Raw genomic sequence first — 19,014 nt, 5'->3', positions numbered from 1 at the left:
AGCCAAGTCCAGATCTCCGGGGCGACCCTGGAGCATGCTGCATTCCCCCATCTCACTCGCGTGGAGTGGGAAGCGCTTCACCGCCTCGTGGCGGTGTCCGGAGACGCTGTCGTCGCATCGCTGCTGAGCTCAGCGACGCCCGACCAGCAACGTCTTGCAGCACAAGAGTTCATGGAACGCGAGCTCGCCGATGCGAATCGGCGGGTGTCAACTCCCTCGCGTCCATCCCAGAATGACGTCGTCAAGATGGAGACGTCTACGTATTCTGGCGCCGGTGAAAACCGGCTTCCGCTAAATCGGTGGCTCCGCGAGATCGACATCGCTATCGCCTCGCGACGCATCGAGGCGTCATCGGCCAAGATGAACTTCCTCCTCTCCCGGTTAACCGGGAAGGCCAAAGAATGGGCCCTCGGGAAGCTGGTTGTCGACCCCGAGGCTTTCCCGACTCTGGAAACTCTCCAGAGCGACTTGCGCCTCGCGTTCGAGCCCCCGCAAGATGAGTCTCGCGCTCGCGCAGAGTTCTTCGCTCTGCGGCAAGGGCAGATGTCCATGCGTGATTACGTCCAGAAGACGCGACATCTGGCGTCATGCATCGTGACTAAGTCAATCGACACGGCCTCGCAAGTCCACGTATTTGTGTTCGGCATGCGCGAGGGTATGACCCGCTACTGCCTCACTAGAGCTGAGCCCTCCTCTCTCGAGGAGGCGTTTGCACTCGCGATTCGCGAGGATTACATGGTCGCTGCATCGTACGCCGCAGCCATACCTGCGGAAGCCCGAGAGTCTACCCCCGAGCCCATGGAGATCGACGCCATCAACGAGTCGAGCAATCGACGTCGCGGGTCCTACCGCGGCAGCGCTGGACGAAGCAATCGCCCCCTCATTTGCTTCCGCTGTGGGCCGAAGGGTCATCGCGCGGCGGAGTGCCGCGCGCCAGATCCCGTCGTCTCTCACGTCGACGCGGAGCACTCCTCGGTCGCTCATTCAAAAAACGACCAGGACCAGTAGGTGCGGGGCGCCCTACTGGCTTTAACGAAGGACCGGGCCTCCGGTGGCAGCCCAACCTTCGAGCCCTCCCGTGCTCCAAGCACACACCAATGCCACCACTACGCCGGGCGACTCGAGACTGATCATTGTCAGCCTCCACGTCACCGGTGCCCGGCGACACTGCGCGCGCTCCTTGACTCAGGAGCGACCAACAACTTCTTTCGCGCATCGTGTTTGTCGGTACTACCCAAGAACGTCCGCGTCCGGAATGGTCCGGGCGAGATCCAAGTCAAACTCGCAGATGGTAAGGGCTCGCCGCGTTGCGCGGCGTGACGTGTCTTTGTCGTACACGTTCGACGGCTTCCGTAGCAAGGACGACTTCTTGGTGATCGAGATGAACTACGCGTTTGACTGCATCCTGGGCATCCCTTGGCTTGCGCGATATCAGCCAGAGATTGACTGGCTGGCCCAATCAGTCAAGCGTCGACGTGGATTCGACGTGAGCGAGGTCTCCACACACCTCTTGGTGGCGCCAAGAGACTGGCCCCACGTCACAGTCGTAGACAAAACAGCAACGACACAAGCAGTGCACAGAGCGAGCGATGGCCCTCACTGCATGGCTTGTGCTACGTTGTTGGACGAAGAGCCCTCGCGGTTTCGCGAGGTAGATGATGAGGTGGTTGAGCAGCGGCTCCCACAGCACAAGACGGTGGTCGAGCAGGGGCTCCCACAACACGAGATGATGGTCGAGCAGGGGCTCCCACAACACGAGACAGTGGTCGAGCAGGGGCTCCCACACAACGAGACGGCGGTAGAGCAGAGGTTCCCGCCGAACGATTCGGCGGTCGAGCACATTGGGCTCCCGTCAAACGATGCCGCGGTAGAGCAGGGGCTCCCGCGTGTTCCCGGCCCGGTCGAGTACGGTCTCCCGCGCCTAGAGGAGGGTGATGCATCGTCGAGTAGCAGTGCGTCAGACTCGAGCGTAAGCTCGAGGAAGTCGAAGAAGAAGTCGAAGCGACGACGTCTTAAACCTCGTCGAGACTACACGACCAGCGATAGCCCGCCGATGGAATCGGTCAGCGCGCTGGAGTACGTGGAAGGAGGCCCGAATCGGTCGCGCAGCATCGCAATCGCGAGCCCGCTGCGCGAAGCGGCGGCGATCACACGCCTTCCAGGCTTGTCCTGGAAGAACTTTCTTCGGGACCTCAAGGCTGGAGACGTCGAGCAAGTATGTTTGGTCACCGAGGCAGTCTCGGTGGATGAGGCAGCAAATGCGGTCGCAACGGACAGTGTACGCTCACGTCCGCTAGGTGCTGAACCTAAGTCTGCTCGAGAGGAACGATTCCAAACGCAGTCTTGGGAGGCCTTGCGGGAGTCAGCGAATCCCGTATACGACACCGCCTGCGAGTACGCCGACGTCTTCCCGGATGAGATCCCCGCCGAGCTACCGGCGGATCGTGGAGTTCAGCATGAGATCGACCTCGCGCCAGGTACGAAGTACTGCGTTACCAGACAATGGCCACTTCCGCGTGATCAAGTGAAAGCGATCGATGACTTCTTCGAGGGCCGCCGAAAGGCGGGTCACGTGCGCGAGAGTACCTCTCCCCATTCCAGTCCAACGTTCTGTGTGAAGAAAGCCACAGGGGGATGGCGTATCGTTCACGCATTCAACAAGTTGAATGATGCCACCATCCCCGCGCAGACTCCGATCCCTCGGAAGAACATGGTACTGGACTCCATGGCTGGCAGCGTCATCTACAGCGCCATCGACCTGACCGATGGATTCTATCAGATCCTGATGAGAACATCTGATGTACCTCTCACCGCCGTAAGTACACCGAGCGGGATGCTCTGGGAGTGGCTCGTGATGCCACAGGGCCTCAAGAACGCGCCTGCCACCTTCAATCGCATGGTCTCCCATGTGCTTCGCCCGCTTCGAGACTTCGCGCCGAGTTACTTCGACGACATCTTCGTGCACAGCCGCGCTGAGGGCAACCTCAGTGCCGTGGACGTACATCTGAAACACCTGAGACAAGTCTTCCAGGTGATGCGAGAGAACAAGCTCTACGCAAACCTGAAGAAATGTGTCTTCTGCGCACCGGAGATTCCGGTGTTGGGATGCTACGTGAGCAAGAACGGTGTACGCGCGGACCCTGAGAAGGTATCGTCTATCTGTGCTTGGCCAACGCCGACAAGCCCCACTGAGTTGCGTCAGTGGCTTGGTATGGCCAATTACTTGCACAAGTACACGAAGAATTACGCTGGGTTGATCCAGCCGCTGTCCTCGCTGCTGAAGAAGGACGTGATCTGGGAGTGGAAATCGGACCACCAAGCTGCATTCGACTCGGTGAAGAAGAGCTTGGCGTCTGCGCCGATACTGAAGCTTGCTGATGACTCAAAGCCATTCCACGTCGTCTGCGACGCGAGCGATTTTGCCATCGGCTGTGCGCTGATGCAGTTCGACGATGACGAACACGAACGCGTTATCAGCTATCAGTCGCGCCAACTGAAGCCAGCCGAGAAGAATTACCCAGTCCACGACAAGGAGCTCCTGGCAATGCGGTACGCTCTGATCAAATTCAGAGTGTACTTGCTCGGTGAACAGTCATTTGCGGTTTACACTGATCACGCATCGCTGCGGACAGCGATGAAGAGCCCTCACTTGTCGCAACGGATGGCCCGTTGGCTGTCATTCTTCTCCGAGTACAACTTCGTTGTTCACTACAAGCCGGGCAAGAATAACATTCTCGCCGACGCGCTGTCTCGGCGTCCGGACTACGATCCCCGTGAGGCGCTAGGACATCAGCTCGCTGATGAGGACGACGACGAATGTGCGGTCTGCGTGTCGTCAGGCATCAACTTGACGTTGACCACGCCCACGCTCCCGCTGGGCGACGAGATTGCTACAGCGTACGCTGATGACCCTATATACGGCGCCATCATGAAGCACCTGCGTGCTCCTAGTAGTGACACGCTAAGTGCCCTGTCCAAGACCACGCGGAATCAGATCGATCGATATCGACTGGACGGTAATCTGCTCAAGTACAGCATCGACAGGTTCGATGGACCTCGAGTCGTCGTCCCAAACGACGCTGATCTACGTGCGCGCATAATCCACGAGTATCATGACGCCCCGACTGGAGGACATCTCGGTCGCGAGAAGACGTACGCGGCTCTGTCGAGAGACTTCTATTGGCCGCACATGTACAAGTGGGTACGCAAGTGGGTCCGCACATGTGAAACTTGCCAGCGAGTCAAACCGTCTTCGACGTCTCAGGCCCCATTGCGCCCTCTTCCGGTCGCCACGGAAGCCTGGCGCTCCATTTCGATGGACTTCATCTTCGGTCTTCCGCCCGATACAGCCGGGCGCACGGGTGTACTTGTGTTCGTCGATCGTTTCAGCAAAATGGTCCATCTCGTTCCGGTGGCGGCCTCCATCACCGCGGAAGAGTCCGCGGCCCACTTCGTCGACGTGATTTTTCGTCACCACGGCCTGCCGGAGTCTATCGTGTCCGACCGCGACCCGCGGTTTACATCCGCGTTCTGGTCACGCCTCTTCGAGCTATTGGGAACCAAATTGCTGATGTCAACTGCGGCACATCCGGAGACGGATGGACAAACAGAACGCGTCAACCGCGTCCTTGAAGACGTTCTCCGCAGCTATGCAACTTCGTACACGAGCTGGAGCTCGTTCCTACCGCTAGCCGAGTTCGCACTCAACAACGCCGAGCACTCCCCGACGGGTATGACGCCGTTCTTCGTGAACAACGCACGCCACCCACGTGTTCCGGCACTTCTCGCCGTGGGTCACCCCACGGATGCTGGCGGCTCCACCCTTGGTGGGGGAGAACCTCCTTCGGTCGACATGGATGCTGAAGCTGCGCTCAGCTCTAGGGACAACGTGTCCGTGTCGTGGTCATCACCGGTACGTGAACCGGTGTCTCAGCACGCACCGGTAGCCTCACCGGTGTCAACAAGCCGGCAGGTTTTGGCGCACTCGACTTCAGGGTTATCTTCGGGGGTAGCCAGTGCGAACGCCCTGACTCGTTCTCCGTCCAAGCAGTCCATCGAGCCTCCTCGGCATACTGCATCTCCGATAACGAGATGGACGTCGCAGAACTTGATCGATCCAGGCCGCAAGATTCGTGAGCAAGAAGTTACCACGGCAAACTATACACCGAAACCCTCGGTCTTCCTGCCGATCGCTCGGCAGTTGCGGAATTCGTCATGCAAAGGCAATCCATCTCAAGGTTCGTCTGCGACGCACTGCAGAACGCAGTGGACAAGCAAAAGGAACAAGCTGATAAGCACGGTCGAAAGAACGTGAATGTATTCAAGATAGGAGATCGCGTTCTCCTATCGACCGAGGGAATCCGCGCTTCCGCCATGACCAACCTCGGCGCCAACAAACTTGCCCCACGCTTCATCGGTCCTTTTTGTGTAACCAAGGCTGTGGGCGACGCCTACACCTTGGACATCCCGTCGTCACTTAGACTCCACCCGACTTTTTACGTCGGGCGACTCAAGCGGTACTTCCCTGCGACGATTCCTGATTCGATCCAGCAGACGGAGCATGCGTCGGGCGACCAGCCCGACGAGCCTGACGCGCCAGAAAGCCGTCAGCCCCTGGCGCCCGCTCTCGCGGACGATCTCCCTGCTGGGCAGAGCCAAGCACATGCGTCTCCAATCCCCGTAGGCGAGATAACAGCTCCCGATTCGACTGACGAAGCTCCGACGCGATCTGCTCAGCCCGCCAGGCACGATCTTCCGCCCGCTCAGCCCCAACCTGAGCGTCCAACGCGCGGTTCGAAGCTGCCTCCACCTCGCCCTGAACGTACAGGGCGTACGCCGTATCATCGTGAAGGCCTACCACCGATAATTGACTCGGTGGGTGACGCGCGCTGGATTGTGGAGCGTATCGTTGACCATGAAGATCCCCACAGCTCGACCGCTCAACGAAACGTCCGTAGTCGTGCTCCTCGCGCGGTTCCGACCGCGCGCCGCTACTTGGTACGTTGGCTCGGTTATTCCCTAGAACATGATACGTGGGAGTCCCGCGCCAACCTTCTCCGCGACGTTCCGGACGTGGTCCACGAGTATGAGACCATGCTACTTGAGAAGAAGAATTCCGCGAGTCACCCCGCGGAGACCGTGAACGAGATCGAGAACGGCCACGAGAACGACCCGCACGAGGAGGCGACAACGACGCCGCGCTCCGACGCGTGCAACGTCGGCGTGAGCCGCCGCGATTAGCCGCCTGATCCATACTGGACAGGGTGTGCTCGTACTTCCCGATCCATCCCGACTCCTCTCCGCTGAGTGGCCGCTCAGCGAGATGTTCCCTCCATTCGCGTTGAGTCGGACGGGTTGAAGTACCACAGGACTCACATCCCTCTCTCACGTGCACGAAGCAGAGTCGATCCATATCCCACGCGTTGTTGCAGACCTTCACGCGTAGCTCTCCAATCGAATGATCCGCGAGGATCTCCTCGCGATACGTCAACCAGTCGACAAAACTTTCTCCAGCACGCGACATCCGGTTCCATCGCCGGATGAAGGCACACCAGGAGCGACGAAGTCCCTCACGATCAGCGCCTTCAATGTATTTCTTCCGCGTCGCGCGGAAGCGACGAAAGTGGCTCTTCATAGTGTCGAGCGTATCCGGATTCTCCGCTCCTGACAAGTCGTACAGGTCCCAGGGAACCAGGGCGTCGTCCATCACGCGCGACCGCGTGCTTCCGGCGCTGATCCTCGTGACTGTCGGCTCCGCCAGTGTCTCGGCTGTCTGGGTTACCGCCGCCGTTAGTGTGTCGATGCTTGCTGCTGTCACCAGCGTCGCGCTGGTGCTAACGTCCGTTGACTGCGTCGTGTTGTCCTCGGCCATCTTCGCTCCGTTGGGTTTTCGAGTTTTCTTCAATTGTGTTCCGTGCGCTTATGTTGCGTAAGCGCAACTTAGAGAGGAGGGTGATGTAATGGGCCCAACTCCAATTACATAAGTAGGTAGATATTTCTTTAGTTATTACATAAGTAGGTAAAGTGGCACACGGGTAGCGTGTGCCAAGGTGTCATCATCTGATTGGTTGATAGTGAGGAGCCAGACTCACTTATTGACCAATCAGATATAGACATGTGTTTGAGTGGTTCACACGAGGCCAGGGGTAGCCGCCCTGGTCCTAAATAAATGAGAGTTGAATTTGAAACAAACCTAAGACTTGGTTTTATTATTGCGAGCTTCCTCCGCATTACAGTGTAAGCTAGTAACGGTATCTCTTACCCCGTTACACCTGGTAGCACTTTGTAGTCCTTCCAACGACCAAGTCTACGATGAGCCAAGTCCAGATCTCCGGGGCGACCCTGGAGCATGCTGCATTTCCCCATCTCACTCGCGTGGAGTGGGAAGCGCTTCACCGCCTCGTGGCGGTGTCCGGAGACGCTGTCGTCGCATCGCTGCTGAGCTCAGCGACGCCCGACCAGCAACGTCTTGCAGCACAAGAGTTCATGGAACGCGAGCTCGCCGATGCGAATCGGCGGGTGTCAACTCCCTCGCGTCCATCCCAGAATGACGTCGTCAAGATGGAGACGTCTACGTATTCTGGCGCCGGTGAAAACCGGCTTCCGCTAAATCGGTGGTTCCGCGAGATCGACATCGCTATCGCCTCGCGACGCATCGAGGCGTCATCGGCCAAGATGAACTTCCTCCTCTCCCGGTTAACCGGGAAGGACAAAGAATGGGCCCTCGGGAAGCTGGTTGTCGACCCCGAGGCTTTCCCGACTCTGGAAACTCTCCAGAGCGACTTGCGCCTCGCGTTCGAGCCCCCGCAAGATGAGTCTCGCGTTCGCGCAGAGTTCTTCGCTCTGCGGCAAGGGCAGATGTCCATGCGTGATTACGTCCAGAAGACGCGACACCTGGCGTCATGCATCGTGACCAAGCCAATCGACACGGCCTCGCAAGTCCACGTATTTGTGTTCGGCATGCGCGAGGGTATGACCCGCTACTGCCTCACTAGAGCTGAGCCCTCCTCTCTCGAGGAGGCGTTTGCACTCGCGATTCGCGAGGATTACATGGTCGCTGCATCGTACGCCGCAGCCATACCTGCGGAAGCCCGAGAGTCTACCCCCGAGCCCATGGAGATCGACGCCATCAACGCGTCGAGCAATCGACGTCGCGGGTCCTACCGCGTCAGCGCTGGGCGAAGCAATCGCCCCCTCATTTGCTTCCGCTGTGGGAAGAAGGGTCATCGCGCGGCGGAGTGCCGCGCGCCAGCTCCCGTCGTCTCTCACGTCGACGCGGAACACTCCTCGGTCGCTCATCAAAAACGACCAGGACCAGTAGGTGCGGGCGCCCTACTGGCTTTAACGAAAGACCGGGCCCTCCCGTGGCAGCCCAACTTCGAGCCCTCCCGTGCTCCCAGCACACACCAATGCCACTCACTACGCTCGGGCGACTCGAGAACTGATCATGTCAGCTCTCCACGCTCACCGGTGCCGGCGACCACTGCGCGTGCTCCTTGACTCAGGAGCGACCAACAACTTCTTTCGCGCATCGTGTTTGTCGGTACTACCCAAGAACGTCCGCGTCCGGAATGGTCCGGGCGAGATCCAAGTCAAACTCGCAGATGGTAAGGCTCGCCGCGTTGCGCGGCGTGACGTGTCTTTGTCGTACACGTTCGACGGCTTCCGTAGCAAGGACGACTTCTTGGTGATCGAGATGAACTACGCGTTTGACTGCATCCTGGGCATCCCTTGGCTTGCGCGATATCAGCCAGAGATTGACTGGCTGGCCCAATCAGTCAAGCGTCGACGTGGATTCGACGTGAGCGAGGTCTTCACACACCTCTTGGTGGCGCCAAGAGACTGGCCCCACGTCACAGTCGTAGACAAAACAGCAACGACACAAGCAGTGCACAGAGCGAGCGATGGCCCTCTCTGCATGGCTTGTGCTACGTTGTTGGACGAAGAGCCCTCGCGGTTTCGCGAGGTAGATGATGAGGTGGTTGAGCAGCGGCTCCCACAGCACAAGACGGTGGTCGAGCAGGGGCTCCCACAACACGAGATGATGGTCGAGCAGGGGCTCCCACAACACGAGACAGTGGTCGAGCAGGGGCTCCCACACAACGAGACGGCGGTAGAGCAGAGGTTCCCGCCGAACGATTCGGCGGTCGAGCACATTGGGCTCCCGTCAAACGATGCCGCGGTAGAGCAGGGGCTCCCGCGTGTTCCCGGCCCGGTCGAGTACGGTCTCCCGCGCCTAGAGGAGGGTGATGCATCGTCGAGTAGCAGTGCGTCAGACTCGAGCGTAAGCTCGAGGAAGTCGAAGAAGAAGTCGAAGCGACGACGCCTTAAACCTCGTCGAGACTACACGACCAGCGATAGCCCGCCGATGGAATCGGTCAGCGCGCCGGAGTACGTGGAAGGAGGCCCGAATCGGTCGCGCAGCATCGCAATCGCGAGCCCGCCGCGCGAAGCGGCGGCGATCACACGCCTTCCAGGCTTGTCCTGGAAGAACTTTCTTCGGGACCTCAAGGCTGGAGACGTCGAGCAAGTATGCTTGGTCACCGAGGCAGTCTCGGTGGATAAGGCAGCAAATGCAATCGCAACGGACAGTGTACGCTCACGTCCGCTAGGTGCTGAACCTAAGTCTGCTCGAGAGGAACGATTCCAAACGCAGTCTTGGGAGGCCTTGCGGGAGTCAGCGAATCCCGTATACGACACCGCCTGCGAGTACGCCGACGTCTTCCCGGATGAGATCCCCGCCGAGCTACCGGCGGATCGTGGAGTTCAGCATGAGATCGACCTCGCGATAGGTACGAAGTACTGCGCTACCAGACAATGGCCACTTCCGCGCGATCAAGTGAAAGCGATCGATGACTTCTTCGAGGGCCGCCGAAAGGCGGGTCACGTGCGTGAGAGTACCTCTCCCCATTCCAGTCCAACGTTCTGTGTGAAGAAAGCCACAGGGGGATGGCGTATCGTTCACGCATTCAACAAGTTGAATGATGCCACCATCCCCGCGCAGACTCCGATCCCTCGGAAGGATATGGTAGTGGACTCCATGGCTGGCAGCGTCATCTACAGCGCCATCGACCTGACCGATGGATTCTATCAGATCCTGATGAGAACATCTGATGTACCTCTCACCGCCGTAAGTACACCGAGCGGGATGCTCTGGGAGTGGCTCGTGATGCCACAGGGCCTCAAGAACGCGCCTGCCACCTTCAATCGCATGGTCTCCCATGTGCTTCGCCCGCTTCGAGACTTCGCGCCGAGTTACTTCGACGACATCTTCGTGCACAGCCGCGCTGAGGGCAACCTCAGTGCCGTGGACGTACATCTGAAACACCTGAGACAAGTCTTCCAGGTGATGCGAGAGAACAAGCTCTACGCAAACCTGAAGAAATGTGTCTTCTGCGCACCGGAGATTCCGGTGTTGGGATGCTACGTGAGCAAGAACGGTGTACGCGCGGACCCTGAGAAGGTATCGTCTATCTGTGCTTGGCCAACGCCGACAAGCCCCACTGAGTTGCGTCAGTGGCTTGGTATGGCCAATTACTTGCACAAGTACACGAAGAATTACGCTGGATTGATCCAGCCGCTGTCCTCGCTGCTGAAGAAGGACGTGATCTGGGAGTGGAAATCGGACCACCAAGCTGCATTCGACTCGGTGAAGAAGAGCTTGGCGTCTGCGCCGATACTGAAGCTTGCTGATGACTCAAAGCCATTCCACGTCGTCTGCGACGCGAGCGATTTTGCCATCGGCTGTGCGCTGATGCAGTTCGACGATGACGAACACGAACGCGTTATCAGCTATCAGTCGCGCCAACTGAAGACAGCCGAGAAGAATTACCCAGTCCACGACAAGGAGCTCCTGGCAATGCGGTACGCTCTGATCAAATTCAGAGTGTACTTGCTCGGTGAACAGTCATTTGCGGTTTACACTGATCACGCATCGCTGCGGACAGCGATGAAGAGCCCTCACTTGTCGCAACGGATGGCCCGTTGGCTGTCATTCTTCTCCGAGTACAACTTCGTTGTTCACTACAAGCCGGGCAAGAATAACATTCTCGCCGACGCGCTGTCTCGGCGTCCGGACTACGATCCCCGTGAGGCGCTAGGACATCAGCTCGCTGATGAGGACGACGACGAATGTGCGGTCTGCGTGTCGTCAGGCATCAACTTGACGTTGATCACGCCCACGCTCCCGCTGGGCGACGAGATTGCTACAGCGTACGCTGATGACCCTATATACGGCGCCATCATGAAGCACCTGCGTGCTCCTAGTAGTGACACGCTAAGTGCCCTGTCCAAGACCACGCGGAATCAGATCGATCGATATCGACTGGACGGTAATCTGCTCAAGTACAGCATCGACAGGTTCGATGGACCTCGAGTCGTCGTCCCAAACGACGCTGATCTACGTGCGCGCATAATCCACGAGTATCATGACGCCCCGACTGGAGGACATCTCGGTCGCGAGAAGACGTACGCGGCTCTGTCGAGAGACTTCTATTGGCCGCACATGTACAAGTGGGTCCGCAAGTGGGTCCGCACATGTGAAACTTGCCAGCGAGTCAAACCGTCTTCGACGTCTCAGGCCCCATTGCGCCCTCTTCCGGTCGCCACGGAAGCCTGGCGCTCCATTTCGATGGACTTCATCTTCGGTCTTCCGCCCGATACAGCCGGGCGCACGGGTGTACTTGTGTTCGTCGATCGTTTCAGCAAAATGGTCCATCTCGTTCCGGTGGCGGCCTCAATCACCGCGGAAGAGTCCGCGGCCCACTTCGTCGACGTGATTTTTCGTCACCACGGCCTGCCGGAGTCTATCGTGTCCGACCGCGACCCGCGGTTTACATCCGCGTTCTGGTCACGCCTCTTCGAGCTATTGGGAGCCAAATTGCTGATGTCAACTGCGGCACATCCGGAGACGGATGGACAAACAGAACGCGTCAACCGCGTCCTTGAAGACGTTCTCCGCAGCTATGCAACTTCGTACACGAGCTGGAGCTCGTTCCTACCGCTAGCCGAGTTCGCACTCAACAACGCCGAGCACTCCTCGACGGGTATGACGCCGTTCTTCGTGAACAACGCACGCCACCCACGTGTTCCGGCACTTCTCGCCGTGGGTCACCCCACGGATGCTGGCGGCTCCACCCTTGGTGGGGGAGAACCTCCTTCGGTCGACATGGATGCTGAAGCTGCGCTCAGCTCTAGGGACAACGCGTCCGTGTCGTGGTCATCACCGGTACGTGAGCCGGTGTCTCAGCACGCACCGGTAGCCTCACCGGTGTCAACAAACCTGCCGGCGCACTCGACTTCAGGGTTATCTTCGGGTGTAGCCAGTGCGAACGCCCTGACTCGTTCTCCGTCCAAGCAGTCCATCGAGCCTCCTCGGCATACTGCATCTCCGATAACGAGATGGACGTCGTAGAACTTGATCGATCCAGGCCGCAAGATTCGTGAGCAAGAAGTTACCACGACAAACTATACACCGAAACCCTCGGTGCTTCCTGCCGATCGCTCGGCAGTTGCGGAATTCGTCATGCAAAGGCAATCCATCGCAAGGTTCGTCCGCGACGCACTACAGAACGCAGTGGACAAGCAAAAGGAACAAGCTGATAAGCACGGTCGAAAGAACGTGAATGTATTCAAGATAGGAGATCGCGTTCTCCTATCGACCGAGGGAATCCGCGCTTCCGCCGTGACCAACCTCGGCGCCAACAAACTTGCCCCACGCTTCATCGGTCCTTTTCGTGTAACCAAGGCTGTGGGCGACGCCTACACCTTGGACATCCCGTCGTCACTTAGACTCCACCCGACGTTTTACGTCGGGCGACTCAAGCGGTACTTCCCTGCGACGATTCCTGATTCGATCCAGCAGACGGAGCATGCGTCGGGCGACCAGCCCGACGAGCCTGACGCGCCAGAAAGCCGTCAGCCCCTGGCGCCCGCTCTCGCGGACGATCTCCCTGCTTGGCAGAGCCAAGCACATGCGTCTCCAATCCCCGTAGGCGAGATAACAGCTCCCGATTCGACTGACGAAGCTCCGACGCGATCTGCTCAGCCCGCCAGGCACGATCTTCCGCCCGCTCAGCCCCAACCTGAGCGTCCAACGCGCGGTTCGAAGCTGCCTCCATGAACGTACAGGGCGTACGCCGTATCATCGTGAAGGCCCACCACCGATAGTTGACTCGGTGGGTGACGCGCGCTGGATTGTGGAGCGTATCGTTGACCATGAAGATCCCCACAGCTCGACCGCTCAACGAAACGTCCGTAGTCGTGCTCCTCGCGCGGTTCCGACCGCGCGCCGCTACTTGGTACGTTGGCTCGGTTATCCCCCAGAACATGATACGTGGGAGTCCCGCGCCAACCTTCTCCGCGACGTTCCGGTTGTGGTCCACGAGTATGAGACCATGCTACTTGAGAAGAAGAATTCCGCGAGTCACCCCGCGGAGACCGTGAACGAGATCGAGAACGGCCACGAGAACGACCCGCACGAGGAGGCGACAACGACGCCGCGCTCCGACGCGTGCAACGTCAGCGTGAGCCGCCGCGATTAGCCGCCTGATCCATACTGGACAGGGTGTGCTCGTACTTCCCGATCCATCCTGACTCCTCTCCGCTGAGTGGCCGCTCAGCGAGATGTTCCCTCCATTCGCGTTGAGTCGGACGGGTTGAAGTACCACAGGACTCACATCCCTCTCTCACGTGCACGAAGCAGAGTCGATCCATATCCCACGCGTTGTTGCAGACCTTCACGCGTAGCTCTCCAATCGAATGATCCGCGAGGATCTCCTCGCGATACGTCAACCAGTCGACAAAACTTTCTCCAGCACGCGACATCCGGTTCCATCGCCGGATGAAGGCACACCAGGAGCGACGAAGTCCCTCACGATCAGCGCCTTCAATGTATTTCTTCCGCGTCGCGCGGAAGCGACGAAAGTGGCTCTTCATAGTGTCGAGCGTATCCGGATTCTCCGCTCCTGACAAGTCGTACAGGTCTAAGGGAACCAGGGCGTCGTCCATCACGCGCGACCGCGTGCTTCCGGCGCTGATCCTCGTGACTGTCGGCTCCGCCGGTGTCTCGGCTGTCTGGGTTACCGCCGCCGTTAGTGTGTCGATGCTTGCTGCTGTCACCAGCGTCGCGCTGGTGCTAACGTCCGTTGACTGCGTCGTGTTGTCCTCGGCCATCTTCGCTCCGTTGGGTTTTCGAGTTTTCTTCAATTGTGTTCCGTGCGCTTATGTTGCGTAAGCGCAACTTAGAGAGGAGGGTGATGTAATGGGCCCAACTCCAATTACATAAGTAGGTAGATATTTCTTTAGTTATTACATAAGTAGGTAAAGTGGCACACGGGTAGCGTGTGCCAAGGTGTCATCATCTGATTGGTTGATAGTGAGGAGCCAGACTCACTTATTGACCAATCAGATATAGACATGTGTTTGAGTGGTTCACACGAGGCCAGGGGTAGCCGCCCTGGTCCTAAATAAATCAGAGTTGAATTTGAAACAAACCTAAGACTTGGTTTTATTATTGCGAGCTTCCTCCGCATTACAGTGTAAGCTAGTAACGGTATCTCTTACCCCGTTACAGAGTGGCTGACACTTGTCGTTTTGGGCTTTTACTCGAATTTTTAAACCTCCACTGAGTTTATATTGCTCTTTCTATTCACGTAGACCAATCAATGTCTATCTTCCCTTCGCCGATCCAAAAAGGAATGATGTACAAACTCCCCCTTTACAAAACATCATATGCGAATTCATAGTCTGCAGCCAAGTTAGCTGGATAATAAATCCTGTAAAAAAAATATTCTGTAGGATACAGAATACCGGGATAGAAGGGTTAAGATGCCCTCGGAATTGAATACAACGGATGAATCACGAAATGTTAATGCTGATTACGATAGTGAACAGCCAGCAGCTGTGCACATTCAAGAAACGTTTGATGGTGCCGACGGCCAAGCTTCTCAGCCCGTACAGGCAGCGTCTTGACAGCAATTGAGGAGTTCCTACTCAGCTCGCTCGCAAGACGTCCCGATACTGCGCAAGCAGCTCTGACCCAAGTTCGACTAATAGTTCAGAAGTTCCGCGCTCTGGTTACATACTTTCACAAGTCATATGCCGAACCGTATACTTTCACAAGTCATATGCTGAACCATTTAGTTGAGCTAGAAGCTTCACTATAACAGAACATGCCAAACACATGTATTTACTGTTTCGGCACACAGCAAATCATTTGACTTGACTTCTGTATACTTTTGACCTTCTGAGTGTCGCAATAAGACATAATCGACGATTAGAGGTCGCAGCAGAACAGGGACCAGCCGCGCTTCGCTTGGGCTGGGCGCCCCTTCGGCGCCCCCGCGGTTCGCTGCGCTCGCAATATGGAGATAGAATGTTCTGGAAAGTGTAGTGCTCGGCTCGCTGGTGAGCTCAGCGCTGGACCCGCCTCGCACCCGCTCACCTTAGTTGGCGCCGCGGCTATGGCACCCACGTCGCCCAGCCTCGTGTGTGTTATCCCAGCGATGGACGTGTGTTTCTCCTATTTTCTCACTCTTTACTTATCTTGAGCGTCTCAAGATAAGTAAAAAAAGTCTCAAGTTGAGACTGCCAAAGGGAAGAAGGGATTCAAAGAGCTCAATCAGGACAACAATCCGGCGCCAAAAGAGTGGTTTACGAACAAGTACTTAGTGGCTTTGCTAGGTCCCATTGCAGCGGTGGTGAAGGTACTCGGGAGCTGTAATTATCCTACATTAGCGTTGGCTAATCCACTAGGGGGTTTCAGACATCATATCAGTTTGTCTCATTTCTTGTCTCATCGTTTTCGAGCGATGAGGCAAAAAATAACCCTGGACCAGCTCATCGCTTGCCTGTCATCGTTGAAAAGCCTTATCATTTTCAAACCTTTTACATAGACTTTTATAAAACAGAACGCTATAAATAAGGTTTATTCATCTTGAAGGGAGACACGCACCAATGCGGTCAGTGCGGAATTCGACACGGAAACGTCAAGTGCAGGCTTTCCTGCCAGGATCTCTCCAACGTCAAGTGCAGGCTTTCCTGCCAGGACCTCTCCACCGTCCGCGCACAGTCCGTTTAGAGTCCTCTTCCTGCTCGACGTTATTCAGTACGCAAGGTTACCACAGGTTTGTCCATGAATTTAGCTGAGCTCTATCAAGTGCTGAGTATCTTTGCGTGTAGTTATTGGAGATCAAGGCACTGAATCAAGATGGCTCCTAAACGGCAGCAGAAACATAAGAAGACACTGCCTTTTGGGCAACAGGGGGAGACACACCGAGTCTCTCTTACACGTTTCCAGCAAGGAGAGGACGACACAGGTACTGGATACCACACAACACCGTATCAAATTGCTGCTATGGTATCGTTGCTGGGAATTTCTGCCAATTTCAACATCAAAGCAGGAAACTCGACAAGTGGGATAAAATGGCGCATGGTGGAGGCACAACCAAGATCGCTGGGTTCCGCAGCATGGCCGAGTTCGTACACACCGCTACGGTGGATTACATGAGAGCGGAAGCACCGAACCTTGACAATACATAAAAACAAGAGAAGTAAAGAAACCGATGGAACCCATGGCCATGGATTTGACATGTAAATGGACGTCATCATGATACGGACTCCACGAAAAAAAATGTTGATGGGATATAGACAACGGTCGATGATCTGGCAGAGGAAAGTTGCCCATGCTTTCATCGAATTGATGCGCTCTTCGGCGCAAAGTCTAATGTCGCACCCCCTTCAGAGATGAGCGAGCCATCGTACGACGACGCTGATTGGTTTCCCGTGCGAGAAAATATCTCTGACAAAACAAATATCGATCGGTGTAACAGCATGACTTCTAGTCAGAATAGTACCGTGAATGATGCCGGCTACGACCAGGAGAATGTGAGCCCAAACGCTCAGCAGAGTGCAGCATCCCGACCCCTCAATTTGATAAACACCACAGAACAGGATCACACTTCTCAACAGCCTACTATGGCCACGATAGCGAAGCTAACTGCAACGAAGTCCACTCCGGCAACGAAGACTTTCAAAAGCGCCGCAAAAACGAAGGCAACCACGGCTGCAGAGCCAAAAGGAGTCGACAACGCCATGTGCTACAAGCGCAAGGGCTTCGGTAGCGTTTACACAGAGGCATCCAAGAAGCGCCAAGCCTTTAACGAGAAGAAAACGTAAGGTGCAGATGCACTAGAAAGTGAAAATGCTGCTGGAGGAGCGTCTTCAAAAACAATATGAGCGAAAAGCACGAGTGAAGGAGTTGAAAAAACAGACTGAAATTCAGCAAGTTCAAACCCGACAGACCATGGCTCTTGAGCTTCTCAAAACTGGAAAATCACTCGATGAAGTGCAGACGATTGTTGCAGCTTTCTTTCCTGACACAACTTCAAGAAACAAGACCAATGCTACAGCCTCCCGAAAGGAACCCTGCGTTTTCATTCTTTCAGCAGTAGCATCCGGAATACCAAAGAGCTAGCACTTAGTAATTTCATAAAACTCGGCGCTTAATCATTTCCCGTTTGTTTTCAGCATTTCGTGATGCTGGCGGTGTGTCAATGCAGCACCCATCGTCATCTTCATCGTCACTTTTACCTTCAGCAGCGGAAAAGTCCTCGCGATCATCCTCTGTCCATGGGTCCTTCCTTTGCAGTGTAACGTTGTGAAGCAGTACACATAAGATATGGTTGTTGACTTTGTCAAAGTCTTCTGCGACCTTAATCTGCGTCCGCACTCCATATAGAGAAGCCCATCGGTTCTTTAGTGCCCCAATGCAGTTCTCGTTTACCACTCGTGCACTGGACACAATCGTATTGAACCGCGCGTTGTCGGACCGTGCGGCCCGAGGCATCTTGTATGGTGCAAAAAGGCGCTCAGATAAGGCATAGCCGCTGTCACCAATCAGATATTCACCGATGGAAAAATATCGCTCCGAATTCTTGCTGACTTGAGTGTGAGAAAACACCAAGGCGTCGCCGCACGACCCTGGCCAGCCCGTGTGTACATGCAGGATGCGCTGGTCTTCATCGCAGAAGATCTGAACATTCAGTCGATAGCGCTTTTTTCGTGTGAAAAAAAGATGACCATCAACGTGGGGCTTCTGTGAAAAATTTACGAAAGTTCCATCGACGAATCCGATAGCACCACTTAGGCCGTATCGCGCACTATGGAAAGCAGAAGAGGTTGTTCGCTTTGTTGCAGAAGGCCACGCTACAAAGCGGGAGTAGAAACGAAGTAGAGATTTTCGAGCCCGTTGAACGAACTCCGATATAGTCCCAGCCCCGAACCCGTACGAGCGAGCAAGTCTCCCACATGTATTTCAATTTCCTAATGTTCCACTCCATTCCAATGTAACAGCAAGCTGAATGGCGATGTCAGTCTGTGGGTTTTCACTGCCGTTGTGAAAGATCGGGTCGTCCACGATAAGGCTAAGAAGGTAGTCGAATGTTGCAGGATCTACACGAACCGACTGGCGAAACTCTTTTTAACGATGCTCAAAGAGATTGTATCGATGTACCGTCGATCGCGGTATCTTTTGGCGAGACTCCATGTATCGTGTCTGGGTAACACCAGTATATAGGTCTGCTAGCTCATCGACTTCTTTATCGCTCTCACTAGATCTGCCATCTTGTGGGCTGCTCTCTGCGTCCGAACGGCTCATTAATTCTTTTATATACACGCGCGAGCTCTGGCAGCAAAGATTCTTGTAGCAGGGCTCATGATATGGCTCTGGCTATCCTACATATCTCATTTTCTAGCAGTGTGTGTGCCGGTCGAACCAGTACAGCGTTCTCGCGCGGAGACTTCCTTCGAGAGTAGACGGGCGAGAGAGTGGCTCGTCCCTGCTCTAGAGTCCATGCCCCAGGCCATATCGGCGTGTGTCCGGAGTGAGGGTGGGGAAGAAGCTCTCGTCAAGCCGTCTTCTCCAGCTCCGATGTCTGCGGCGGCAACGCCGTTCTGGGTCAAGCGGTACACTACCGGTAGATAAAGAATCTCGAGTGTACTGGCATCGCCACATCG

The sequence above is a fragment of the Phytophthora infestans genome, genomic scaffold, assembly GCF_000142945.1.
Source record: "Phytophthora infestans T30-4 supercont1.4 genomic scaffold, whole genome shotgun sequence".
Taxonomy (NCBI): domain Eukaryota; phylum Oomycota; class Peronosporomycetes; order Peronosporales; family Peronosporaceae; genus Phytophthora; species Phytophthora infestans.
Note: the sequence above shows the minus strand (reverse complement) of the source record.